The sequence below is a fragment of the Leopardus geoffroyi genome, chromosome D4, assembly GCF_018350155.1.
Source record: "Leopardus geoffroyi isolate Oge1 chromosome D4, O.geoffroyi_Oge1_pat1.0, whole genome shotgun sequence".
NCBI lineage: Eukaryota > Metazoa > Chordata > Mammalia > Carnivora > Felidae > Leopardus > Leopardus geoffroyi.
Genome location: NC_059342.1, coordinates 28,878,344 through 28,892,093, shown reverse-complemented (window position 1 = coordinate 28,892,093; position 13,750 = coordinate 28,878,344). Strand labels below are relative to the sequence as shown.

Here is a 13,750-nt window from a genome sequence, read left to right as displayed (position 1 = left end):
GACTTATTTTGTTTAGCATTATACTCTTAAGCTCCATCCATGTCATTGCAAATGGCAAGATTTCATTCTTTTTTATGGCTGCATAATATTCCCATTGTGTGTGTGTGTGTGTGTGTGTGTGTGTGTGTGTGTATACCATATCTTCTTTGTCCATTCATCTATTGATGAACACTTGGGCTGCTTCTGTATCTTGGGTATTGTGAATAATGCTGCAATAAATGTACAGATATATGTATCCCTTTGAATGGGTGTTTTTGTATTTTGGGAGTAAATACCCACTAGTGCAATTCCTGGATTGTAGAGTAGTTCTATTTTTAATTTTTTGAGGAACTTCCATACTGTATTCCACAGTGGCTGCACCAGTTTGCATCCCCACCAGCAGTGCATGAAGGTTCCTTTTTCTCGATATCCATGCCAACACTTGCTGTTTCGTGGATTTTTTTTAATTTTAGCCATTCTGACAAGTGTGAGGTGATATCTCATTGTAGTTTTGATTTGCATTTCCCTGAAGAAGACTGATATTGAACATCTTTTCATGTGTCTGTTGGTCATTTGTATGTCTTCTTTGGAAAAATGTCCATGCCTTCTGCCTATTTTTAAATTTGATTATTTGGGGTTTTTGAGTTATATAAGTTCTTTATATATTTTGCATAGAAATCCTTTATCAGTTGTCATTTGCAAATATCTTCTCCGATTCCATAAGTTGCCTTTTAGTTTTGTTGATTGTTTCCTTTGCTGTGTGGAAGCTTTTTATTTTGATCAGTCCCAATAGTTTATTTTTGCTTTTATTTCCTTTGCCTCAGGAGACATATTTAGAAAAATGTTGTTATGGCTGATGTCAGAGAAATTACTGCTTGTGCTCTCTTCAAGGATTTTTATGCCTTCAGGTCTCACATTGGTCAAAAACTTTTTCTGCATCTACTGAAATGATCATATGGTTTTTATCCTTTCTCTTATTGATGTGATGGATTACATTGGTTGTTTTGCAAATATTGAATCACCCTTGCATCCTGGGAATAAATCCCACTTGATTGTGGTATATGATTTTTCTAATGTATTGTTGGAATGTATTGTTTGCTAATATTTTGTTGAGCATTTTTGCTTCTATGTTCATTAGAGATATTGGCCTACAGTTTTTTTTTTGTTTTTTTTTTTTTTGTAGTGTCTTTATCTGGTTTTGTTGTCAGGGTCACACTGGCCTCATAAAATGAATTTGGAACTTTTCTTTTCTATGTTTTTGGAATAGTTTGAGAAGAAGAGGTATTAATTCTTCTTCAAATGTTTGGTAAAATGCACCTGTGAAGCCATCTGGTCCTGGACTTTTGTTTGTTGGGAGTTTTTTCATTTCTGATCTAATTTCATTGCTGGTAATCAGTCTATCAAAATGTTCTATCTCTTTCTGCTTCAGTTTTGGGAGGTAATGTGTTTCTAGGAATTTATCCATTTCTCTTCTCTTTACCTAGTAATGGCGCCTCTTGTGGACATAAGACTCATACCCCATCAGTACTGATCACATGACTGCTCTTCCAGGTCACATGACATTGCTCAGGTTATTTAATCACACACACACACACACACACACACACACACACACACACACACACATCATTTCCCCATAGCATGGATTCTTATTGGTAATCAGCAGTGATAAAGTCATTAATTTTTCTCCCTCATACAAATACTATGGCAAGGACAGTGTTATGATGTCCCCACATTGTTTCCTCCCAGCATTTCCCATGGTGTCATTTCCAGGCCAGTGTATTTAAGAGCTGGTGTGCCTTTGCCAACTCTTTCCATGCTGCAATGATCTTGGAAGACCCTCATTCTACATGGCCCAGCTACAATACAAGAGGGGATCACCCAGCTGCATCAGACTTTATAAAGGCGTGGTTTCAGGGTTTATTTGTTGCTCCATGTAGTCCAGTCTAACTTGGCTTGTATGTAGGCCAAAAGTTGACTCATACTTTGGACATGAGCATTTTTATCCAGCTATAAAGTAAAATATCTGCTCATATACATACGATAGTAATGGCTTTTTCACATTTTATGCCATTGAATTTTATGTGATGTCCATAGAGATGTTTTATATAGGAATTTTATGAATAAATTTTTCTGCTTTTTCTCCTGGCATAACATTTGTAAATTTGGGGCTGGTTTCATAATAATCTTGGCAGAGAAGTAAACTACTTGTTTTTACTAAAAAGGAGTGGGAGTTCAAATGATGTCTCTATGGTTTTTGTCTCTTCTTAGGCCTTAGCAACAAAATTGCATACTGGAAAGCATTGTCTTGTACTCATTCTAGAAAAACTCAGTTGTTCTACTAGAGAGGCCAGAATGTTTTATGTGAAAATAAAGCAAAAGTTTGACAAAGCCTCAAAGAAGACAATACGTGTTCAACTTGACTTTTATGTGAAGTAATCACTTGTCTGATCTACACAGATTCATATTCCATATTCATAAGGAAGTCCTACCCACTGCTTCTATTTGAGATGCTTTTCTGAACTGTAGTTTATGTTACTGTGTTCCATTTTCTCTCCAGGCCTCACTGAACCATTTTAAAACAATAACCTAACTTTTTAAATTGGGAGTAGAACATAATTGTCTTAACCCGGGTCCTCAAGAAAGTGAAGCCTGAGGCAAGGATGAAAGTGCTGATATGTCATTTGGGAGATGCAGACCTAGGGCAGCAGGGGTAGAGAAAAGGGAGCTATAAGGAAAGAAAAGACGTGATGGCATCACAATGACCCACGAAGAGAACCAGCAGACTGTACAGCAGGCAGGCACATCCACTGTCCAAGGGGGATTTTCTGGAAGGGTTACAACTCCATGGCAGAGGTAGAACCTACCCACTTCCCAACTCCATCTTGTCTCTTGCATCTCGGTGGTCATCCCTAGACGTCCAAATGCCCATTACTTCCGGGTTGTGCCGTCTAGCTCTTTGGTGGTTTCTGAGTCTCATTTCTGTTCTTTGGTCAGATGAACACAATTATACAACATTCTCATGAGCTGTTTTGAGGATGAAACAGGATAATGAATTAAAAACCTTAGTATTCAAATAAATGGTTGCTAAGGGAAGAGATGATGGGAACTCCTAAGTGCTCAGCCATTGACCAGAGAGCTCCTAATCATCTATGAAATGATGAGGAACCTGTGATCAGTAGGTCACAAGGAAACAGGGCAGACACTTGGATGTGGTGACAGACTTGGATCCTGGTCCAACAGTGATGTGCAGCTGTTATGACTATATTCATGAAAGTGGTGGGATAGGATGGGATCCAAAAACATTTCTGCAGAATAATAATAAGCAAGAGTTAAATAACTTTGGATGGAAAAGACTCACTCTGTAGTAGTCAAATACAATAGCTTCTAACAGCTCCTCAGGAAAATGTCTATTTCAACATTGCTTCAGGAATTCAGAGAATGCTGGAAATATTTACTCCACCTTGTTTCTACCTTTAAAAAAAATATCATGTAGACCTAGAGCAAAAGTTCACATCTCCATCTGTTGTCTCACTGGGGCAGGGTTGTTCTTTTAAATTTGGGAGATAAGAGCATCAAAGTTCCCAGAGCAGGCTCTTGACTTTTCCCCTCAACATTCACTTATATTGAATGGTTGCAAGTTTCACTACAGAGCGGCAACACACTGCATTTCAGCCAAGAAACTCACGTTTAAGAAAAAAATATTCCAAGCCACAATGAAAACAGATCCAGTGCTAACAGCTGAATTAAACCTTGAAGCCAAAACATTTAAAAATTGGTATTCTCATGTTGCTTGTTACTTCTTTACATGGCATACAACTGGATGCCTTAATTCTCTGTCGAGTCCATTAAGAACAGAACTTTTCATTCCACAAATACTCCTTGAGATTTGGGGTTGGGGCTATGGACATTAATATGCAAGCATTGCATGAGCTTCCTACAATTTAGTTGCAAATATGTGACAATTAACCAGTACAATTGTGAAAAGGATGGTATAAGGCAGTCTGAAAGTCTGGACTAGTGAGGGATAAAGATAGCTAAGGGCTCCAAATTTACAAGAGAGAACCCCACATGTTGGACAAATCAATGGAGGCATAGGGTGGAGGCAGAATTTGAAAGGATGGAAAGAGCCTAAGTGGAGAAAAGGGGCTGAAGAGAGCTAATATTCTAGGCTAGAAGAGAGTTATGAGTAAAGGCATAGAGGGGTAATGTGCATGCCATTGTCAAGGGGCAGAATGGGAAATAATAATAGTGTTTATTGAGCACCTACAGTCCATTTGGTTGTGCTAAGCCCTTCAACATTATTCTCATTAAATCTCTCAATAACCCCACATATAGGCATTCTTATTATCTCATTTTTACAGAGGTAGACACTGTCTTTGAAAAGGCTGAGTGACTTTCCAGGGTCAAGGAATTATCCACAGGCAGGATTTTGAATTCAGGATGAGGGCTCAGGTGAGACTAGGAGGAGCCTTACATGCTAGGCCTGTGCAGGGTAATGGGTGAGGCAGAAAAGAGACAAAGAGGAATGAGCCTCATTCCTCAGACTCACAGTCTAGTTGGGAAGAAAGACAAGATGGCAAGTCAATAGGATGGTGGTGTGCAGGATGGACCAGAGCAGGGAAATGCAGCACCAGCCATGGGGTTAGAAATGCCAACTCTCAGGCTGTACTCCAGACCTACTGAATCAGAAATTCTGGGGATGGGGCCCAGCAATCTGTGTTTTAACAGGCCCTCCAGACAATGATGGAGCCTGAGAACCATCTAGCAGTGGAAGTAGGGATGGAGAGGGCCACCTGGTGAAATGTTATGAAGGATGAATCAGTGCTAAATTTTTCTGTCCACTCAGTCAGTCCCTGGCTCACACAGGCTACACCTTGCTGAATGGCTGTGGAGGGCTAGAAGAAATGGAGGACAGAATGTTTCCTCATAGGTGTGGACATTTGAGACCTGGGTTGGTTGTCCTGGATTTGCCACATCCTTCACCTCTTTGAAGTCTCAGTTTCCTTGTGTGTAAAATGGAAAGAGCAGTAAGAGCAACCTCACAAAGGTCTTGTTGTGAGTGCAAGGAGGTTGTATGAGAGTACACGCTAAACTTCCATCAAAGTGGAAATACAGGCTGTTAATAGTGACAGACAGAAAGAGAGAAGAGAGGCTCTCCTCACCACTTGGTTTTATGAAATATGAAGTATCTACCTGGATAGAGAAAGTGATGGTAGAATAGCTAATTGTGAATGCCCCTGTGGGCAGTTGAAGACTCCAAGGTCAGGGATGGAAATACAGGTTTTGGAATCTTGGCAAAGAGATGAGTAAGGGTAGGGTGCTCTTTTGTCACAAAGAGGGTCACAAATAGAGAGTTTATATTTATATAAAATACCACAATCCACAAAGCTCATCATGTGGCATCTCCAAGGTGCTTTTGGCACAGTCTCAGGGGGCCCCAGAGATGAAGATGTGTGGGGAGACTGTGGCGGACACACGAACCCTGAGGATGCGCAGGGCAGCTAAGACCACTGAGAGAGCAAATTTCAAAATTAAAATAGGGCAGGGGCACCTGGGTGGCACAGTTGGTCAAGTGTCCGACTCCTGATTTCTGCTCAGGTCATGATCCCCAGGGTCGTGGGATCAAGCCCTGCACTGGGTTCCACATTGAGCATGGAGTCTGCTTAAGATTCTCTCTCTCTTTCTCTCTCCCTGTCCCTCTGCCCCTCTCCCCAATTCATGCTCACTCTCTAAGAAAAAAAGACAAAAAATTAAAATAGGAGATGTCTCGGAATAGTTGTGGCCAGTATAGTATTCAGGCTACAAACTCAGGTCTGCAAGAAATAGGACATATTTAATTAGTCAATTAATTTTTTGCTTTTGTGGTTTATTTACTATTAATGCTTAATCTGAGAAACATTTTTTGGAAGAATAATTGAAATATGATTTATATACAATAGAATTCACTCTCTTAAAGTGTACAATTCAGAGGTTTTTAGTATATTTACAAAGTTGTACAACCATTACCACTATTTAATTCCTGAACATTTTCCTCCCCCCAAAGAGAAATCTCATACTCCTTAAGGGTCACTCCATTTCATCGAGCACCTGGCAACTATTAATCACTTTCTGTCTCTATGGATTTGCCTATTCTGGGCATTTCATTTAAATGGAATCATATAATATGTGACCTTTTGTGACTGGCTCCTTTCACTTAGCACAGTGTTTTCAAGTGTTCTCCATATTGTTGCATAAATAAGTACTTCATTCCTTTTTATTGCTGAATAATATTCCATTACATAGATACATTACATTTGTTTATCCATCCATCAACCAGTGGAGTCTTTGGCTATTTAAAATAATGGTGTGGGATGCCTGGGTGGCTCTTGGGTGTCAGACTCTTGGTTTCAGCTCAGGTCATGACCTCACAGTTCGTGGGATTGAGCCCCTTGTTTGGCTCTGTGCTGTCAGTTTGGGATTCTTTTTCTCTCCTCTCTCTGCCCCTCTCCCAACTCTCTCTCTCTTGCTCTCTCAAAATAAATGAATCATTAAAAAAAAGACTCTTTAAGAATAAATAAATAAAATAATGCTGCAATGAACATTTGTGTAAAAGTTTTTAAGTGGCTATATGTTTTCATCTCTTTTGGGTATATACCTAGGAGAGGAATTATTGGGTCATATGGTAACCCTGTTTAACTTTTTGAGTAACTGTCATACTGTTTTCCAAAGTGGCTGCACCATTTTACATACCTCCCAGTAGTGTATGAGGGCTCCAGTTTTTCCACAACCTTGGTAAAACTTACTATTTTATTATAATTATCCTGATTTGTGTAAAGTGTTATCTCATTGTGGTTTTAAGTTGCCATTTCCCTAGTGACTAATGATGTTGAACATCTTTTCTTGTGCTTATTGGCCATTTGTATGTCTTCTTTGGTGAAAGGTCTTTCAAACCCTTTGTCTATTTAGTGGGAGGGTTATTTGCTCTTTTACTGTTGAGTTGTAAGAGTTCTTTGTATACTTTTGATACAAGTCCCTTATCAAATATATGATTTACAATTATTTTCTCCCATCCTGTACATTCTTTTTACTTTTTAAATTATGTCTTTTATAGAAAAAAAGTACTAAAATTTTGATGAAGTTGAATTTATAATTTTTTAAAAAAATTGCTTGTGTTTTGGGGTACTATCTAATGCCTAATTTAAAATCAAAGATTTACACTTACATTTTCTAAGAGTTTTATGGTTTTAGCTCTTACATGTAGGTCTTTGATCTATTTTGAATTAGTTTTCATATGTGGTGTGAGGTAGGAGTCCAACTGCATTCTTTTGCTCATGGATATCTGGGTGTCTGAGCATCATTTGTTGAAAAGATTGTCCTTTCCTCATTGAATTATATTGTCATTTGTTGGAAAACAGTTGGCCATAAATGAATGGCTTATTTCTGGACTTTCAATTCTATTATATTGATTTATACAATATGTCTATCCTTATGCCAATACTATTGTCTTGATAATTGTAGCTTCATAGTAGAAGTGTGAGTTCCTCTACTTTGTTCTTTTTCAGGCTTATTTAGGTAATTTTGGATCTCTTGCATTTCTACATAAATTTTAGTATCAACTTTTCAATTTATGCAAAAGGGGAAGCTGAGGTTTTGATAGTTTGTGTTGAATCTGTATAACAATTTGAAAAAAGTAGCCACTTTAACAATATGAAGTCTTCTGATCTATGAACGTAGAATGTCTTTCTATTTATTTAGGTCTTTAGTTTCTTTAACAGTAGTTTTCAGTATACAAGTCTTACAACACTTCTTTTGTTAAGTTTATTCCTAAATAATTACTCTTTTTGATGCTGCTGTAAATTGAATTGTGAATTTTGTTAATTGTTAAATTATAAATTTTCTTACCTTATTTTTTGGATTGTTCACTACTAGTGTTTAGAAATACAATTGATTTTTGTATATTGAACCTATATCCTGCAAACTTGATATACTTGTTTATTAGTCCTAATAGGTCGTGTGTGTGTGTGTGTGTGTGTGTGTGTTCCTTAGGATTTTCTATATATAAAATCATGTGATCTGTGAATACAGATGGTTTTACTTCTTCTTTACCAATATAGGTGTCTTTTATTTCTTTTTCTTGTCTAATTAGCCTGGATTTACTTTATTTTTAAACAATAATTTCCTCTTAAGCTTCTATTTTGCCAAGCCATGGAATCATAATTATCAATTTGGATCTGCTGTGCATTTTCTGGACTCGTGCCTAATTTCTTAGGAAGCTTATATGGAATTAAGTTATCAATAGAGGAGAGCAGTGGCTGGTCCTTGGTGCCACCTTCATTCCTGTTTCTATTGAGTGTTCAGCCCTTGATGCACGGAGAGCACTGCTTTGTCCTTCCTGGCCCAAGCTGTAGGCCTTCTCAGAGTTCTAGCTCTCTGTGCTACCTTGTTATAGCCCTTGGGTACTCACAAAACATTCAGTAGCTCCCAAGTTTCTCTGGTTGCAGGAAACTGTTGAGACTGTCTTAGATCTGTCTGCTTAAACATAACATTGCTCTCTCGCCCTGATGGGCAACAGGAGAACATGTACCCTGGGCTCTTCCTGGACATGGTGAATATGAATTCCTTTGGAGTCCCCAATAAACATGGAGCTTTGGTCATTTGACCCTGTATCCCAGGATCTGGTCATGGGGTGGGACTGACTATGGAGCCCATCTCACAGGCAACTCATTCCATGCTCCTGTATTCCTTTCTCACTCTCTTAATTTCCCATGTAGAGAATTTTCATGTGATTCAAGCAGTTTACGTGGGCTCTTTCCTTAGTCTTCGAAACTGGTGGTTCTCAGTTGTGTCTCAGGGATGTTGGCAATGTCTGAAGATATTTTTTTGTTGTCACAACTGGGGATGAAGTAGGTACTACAAACATCTAGTAGATAGAAACCAGGGATGTTGCTAAACATTTTACAATGCACAGGACAACTCCCACAACAAAGAATTATCTGGACTAAAATGTCTATACGGTGGAGGCAGAGAAATCCTATAGTAAATCTATTGTTTAAGCTTTAAATCTTAGAAGATCTGGGCTTTTGAAGTAATAATTTTTTAAAAAGCATTTTAATCTGATTTTCTGTTGTTTTATTGCCATCCTTAGGGCATGAAAGCAGAAGGTCTATTTGATCAGGGAAGGGTAGGGAGCAGAAGAAAATAACAAAAAACACATTAGTTGAGTATCACATAGCAATGAAACTGAATGAGCCATAGACACACACAAAACCCAACCACAAAATAATGTTGAATGAAAGAGTATATACAATATGATTTCATGTATATAAAGTTCAAAAAGAAGCAAAAATATTTTATTGGGATATTCACAGCTGGATGGTAACATTATAAAGGAAAGCAAGGATATTATTGCCACAAAATTCAGAGTGATAATTATCTCTGGGGTGGAAAGGTGGAAGGAAAAATGTGATGGAAAAAGGATACCAAGTGAGGTTCAAAGGTACTAGTGGTGTTCTATTTCTTGTTTCTTTTAAACACTGCATTTTTGTTTTATAAGCTTTTATGTATGCTTCACAATTAAAACCAACCCAACCACATTAGTCAGAATTCAGAAATTTTACCCTTCCAGAACAGAAAAAGTACATAAATGGAAAAATAGGTGAATTTCAAACAAAAGCTGGGTTTCAGTTAATAGTAATTTACCAATGATAATGTCACAGTTTTGATGCCTATACTATACTAATGTAAAACGTCAGCAATCAAGGGAATTGGGTGAGAGATATATGGGGTCTCTCTGAACTCTGCAACTTTTCTATTAATCTAAAATTAGTTCAAAATAAAATGTCGACTTAAAACAGATCTCATGCTAATCTTTATAGATCTTTCTCTAATTCTTGATCTTTCTTTCAGTTTTTACTGATTTTCTTTTGATGATTTGAATAACAATGAACATAATAAGAGCTAATACTTGCAAAACACTTATTTTGTGTAAGCCACTGCTCTAAGTACTTCATACATGTTCACTCATTTCATCCTGACAGGATTCCAACAGTTAAATGTTATTACTATCCCCAGTTTACTGATGAGGAAATAGAGACATGGAGAGAACTGTGTGCAGTGACTAGCCCAGCTGGTAGGTGGCAGAGAAGGTAAAACACCAGTACAGCCGCAATCTGGCTCCACCACTTGTGCTCATAATACACTGTGGTTACTTTACTGAGGGTTTCAGAAGTATGAGAAGTACAAGGAGACAAACAAAACCACAGCCACTCAGATGCAACCACGATTTACACTATAGCATGTTTCCTTCCTCCCTTTTTTCTCTGTATGTTTTCATTTGGTATATACAAATTTGTAGCTTGATTTTCTTTTTACTCCAAACATTATGTCAAAAGCCTTTTTCATGCCTCTAAAAATCTAAAGTAAACATTAAAGGCTACGCAATATTCTGTGTACAGATATGCAGTGTTTTACACACCCGTATCTGGAATGCTGGGCATTTAGGTTGTTTCTAATTTCTTTGTCATTAGATACAAAGCTGCCATGAACATCCTCATTCTTAATTTATGCCTATATTTTAATCATTTGCTCAATTTCTTCTTTTTTGTCACTTAGTTTTTTCTGTTTTTCTTACCCTTACTTACTAGGCCAAGCAGTTCTATAAATTCACAGGGTAACACTTTAGAATAAAAATTTTCAAGCTTTTGGGGGCTCCTGGGTGACTCAGTTGGTTAAGCATCAGACTCTTGGCTTTGGCTCAGCTCATGATCTCACAGTTTGTGGGTTTGAGCTCCACACCAGGCTCTGTGCTGACAGTGCAGAGTCTGCTTGGGATTCTCTCTCTCCCTCTTTCTCTGCCCCTCCCCTGCTTGCTTGCTCACTCTCTCTCTCTCTCATAATAAATAAATAAACAAACTTAAGATATTTTTTCAAGCTTTTACAACTCTATTTCATACCATTCAATCAATATTCCCCCTTATCCTTTGAGAGTGAATGGCAGATTTTCCATGCTATGAAGATGAGACAAGCAACTGTGAGTAGTATCTTTCTTTTCACCTGAGGGAAGAAAGGTGCCAGGGTGAAGCAGGATTAGGCAATGACACCCATAATGATGAAGAAACAAGTAACATTTCAAAGCTCCTAGTAATATACCAAGTGCTCTTGGCATGTAGTATCTTACTTATTCTTCTGACCAGTTCTATAGGTAGATATTTCTATCCCATTTTATAGATGAGGAAACTGAGGCCCAAACCCAGAGAGCTAGATTCAGAAGAAAGGGTGGGCAAGGAAAAAGTGATGATATGGGAAGGGGAGCAACTGTTAGACCAGACCTATTGGTCTATGTGTCTCTGAGCAACACATTGTGTGGTGCCTATTACATCAGGATCGGTACTTAATATTTACTGGGGAAAAAAATCCTCAGCTCCTTGTCTTCAGGGTCCTTTACAGAATCCTCAATTTATGACAGTCTATCCCAGATATTTGCATTTAAATCAGCCCACGTGGGGTGAGGCTGGTGGGAGTGTGGTGCGTGCAAACCTAAACCTTGCCACTCAAAGCATGGTCTACCAAGCAGTGGTCGTGGAACCTGAATTTGTCAGACATGTGTAATCTCAGGCCCCTCCTCACACACACTGGCTCAGGATCTGCATTTTCACAAGATCCTAAGGCTCTGCATACACATGGAAGTCTGAGAAGCAGTGCTCTGAGAGTTTCTTAAGAAGAAAGATTTGTCTTAGGCTGTGTGGAGGCCCAATGCCAAACCCATGGGACCTGAAACAGGTCTTCAGCTCAGTTCTGTTCACAAAAGTGGCTCAAAGAATATTGGCTGATGGCAGAGGCTATCTAGGGACTCTTGGAAATTCAGGTGTGAGATCAGAGAACTTCGGCCCTGCCAACTTTCTTTTTCTTGCTCTACTCCTACTTCTACCTACACCCAACTCCATCATATTGTAAAGTTCCAAGGTAGGATCTGTTGGAGGACTTCTAGAGGAATCTTCTAAGCAGAGAACAGCTGAGCTCCAGCTGCCACTATCAGCTTCCAAGAAAAGACAAGAACCACGAAGACAAAACCAATGCTACATTTGGGAAGTAAGGGCAGGAGGATGGTGACAGGAGATGGTTTCTCCTCATGCTTTTTATAGAAGTGCATTTTTGCTTCAAGAACTGACAGGGTTCTTAGAAAGGGTGTGGCCCAACCTCCTTGTTTTACCTGTGAGGGAACCAAAAGCTTTCACCGCAACCACACAGCTATTGGCAAGGGCAGTCGGGGGTCATGTGTGGCTCTTCAGTTTCCAGACCCAGTCCCACTCCACACCACATGGGATGCGAGGGTGGTTATACTACTCATCATCATTTCCAGCCCCTTCTAGCAAGCCTTCCTTCACACCTTCACCTGCACCTCCTTCAGAAGTAAGAAAGCTCCTCTCCAGACACTCCTATAGTTGGGTTCTGGATACAATTGGGGTTACTTGGAGTAGACGTGCTCCCAGGATGTCTGAAAGTGGAAGTTAGCACAGAGCACATTTCTACTCTTTCTGTTGGCAAACCTGGGGATGGAGGTGAGACGCTACAGCACAGCCACGTGGGAGTCAAGAGGCGAAGGACACTCGCTCTTGCCAGTGCAGATGGAGGACAAGAGGTGTGGTTCTGGGGAAACAGTTGAGACCACGAGGCTTTCTGATCCCTGACCCGCATCAAAGTACCCCAGAAGGCAGCTTATCCATTCCCAACCTTTCTGATGATGGCGAGGCAACAAACAGCTCCTAGAAGGCGATTCCTCCTACCTTTCTGATAATTTGGTAAGCACATAACTCACGTAACATTAAATCCTTTTGTGCTTCAAGTGCCCAGGGCACTTCTATTTTCTGCTGCTGATACATTTCACTCTCCTAAGTGTGAGGCATATATTCACAATTAATCATGGTCAGGAGGAGCTCTGTGACCCATTTTTCTCCTTTTCTCTCTGACTATGAATGCACATTATTTGAAACACAAACATTTTTCACAATATATTCTTATTTTAGAATTTATATTATGTCATCACCTGAACTTCCTGGAACTGTAGGATACTGGAATACAAACATTGTCACATCTCAAAACTTTAGGCATCAGGAGAAATACCAGAGGTTTCATTCAGTTTGAAATTAGGGTGCCTGGTGAAAGAACAAACATCTGACTCAAGAAGAGTTACTGGAGGATAGGAACATTTAATTTTTTTCTTCTTAATATTTGTATGAGATATTTCTAAATTTTTTTTAATGTTTATTTATTTCCGAGAGAAAGAGAGCACAGGCAGGGGCAGGGCAGAGGGAGAGGGAGACACAGAATCTGAAGCAGGCTCCAGGCTCTGAACTGTCAGCACAGAGCCTGATGTGGGGCTCGAACTCACATACTGCAAGATCATGACCTGAGCCGGTGGGACGGTCAACCGACTGAGCCACCCAGGTGCACCATGAGATATTTCTAATGCTGAGTACTTTCTTGCTTTGTCACAATATAGCATGCATTTATTTATATGGCACATTTGGCCCAGAAAGTGGTTTGTATTAAAGTCCATGTAATGGTTTGGGGCGCCTGGGTGGCGCAGTCGGTTAAGCGTCCGACTTCAGCCAGGTCACGATCTTGCGGTCTGTGAGTTCGAGCCCCGCGTCAGGCTCTGGGCTGATGGCTCAGAGCCTGGAGCCTGTTTCCGATTCTGTGTCTCCCTCTCTCTCTGCCCCTCCCCCGTTCATGCTCTGTCTCTCTCTGTCCCAAAAATAAATAAACGTTGAAAAAAAAATAATAAAAAAAA

The 13,750-nt window shown here is 39.4% G+C and overlaps 1 long non-coding RNA gene across 5 annotated transcripts in view; it reads right to left on the bottom strand.

The window, feature by feature from the left end:
• Positions 1 to 13,750, bottom strand: part of LOC123592516 — a 39,519-nt gene that overhangs the window by 2,584 nt on the left and 23,185 nt on the right. For 2 of the 5 annotated variants that reach the window (XR_006709813.1, XR_006709812.1), the window contains exons 4-5: positions 13,004 to 13,112; positions 2,847 to 3,006 (exon numbers count right to left, since the gene is read on the bottom strand). This is a non-coding gene — a long non-coding RNA (uncharacterized LOC123592516). Of the gene's footprint in view, positions 1 to 2,846; positions 3,007 to 10,802; positions 11,014 to 13,003; positions 13,113 to 13,750 lie in introns of those variants that run through there. The other 3 variants (XR_006709816.1, XR_006709815.1, XR_006709814.1) reach the window with 3 other exon arrangements.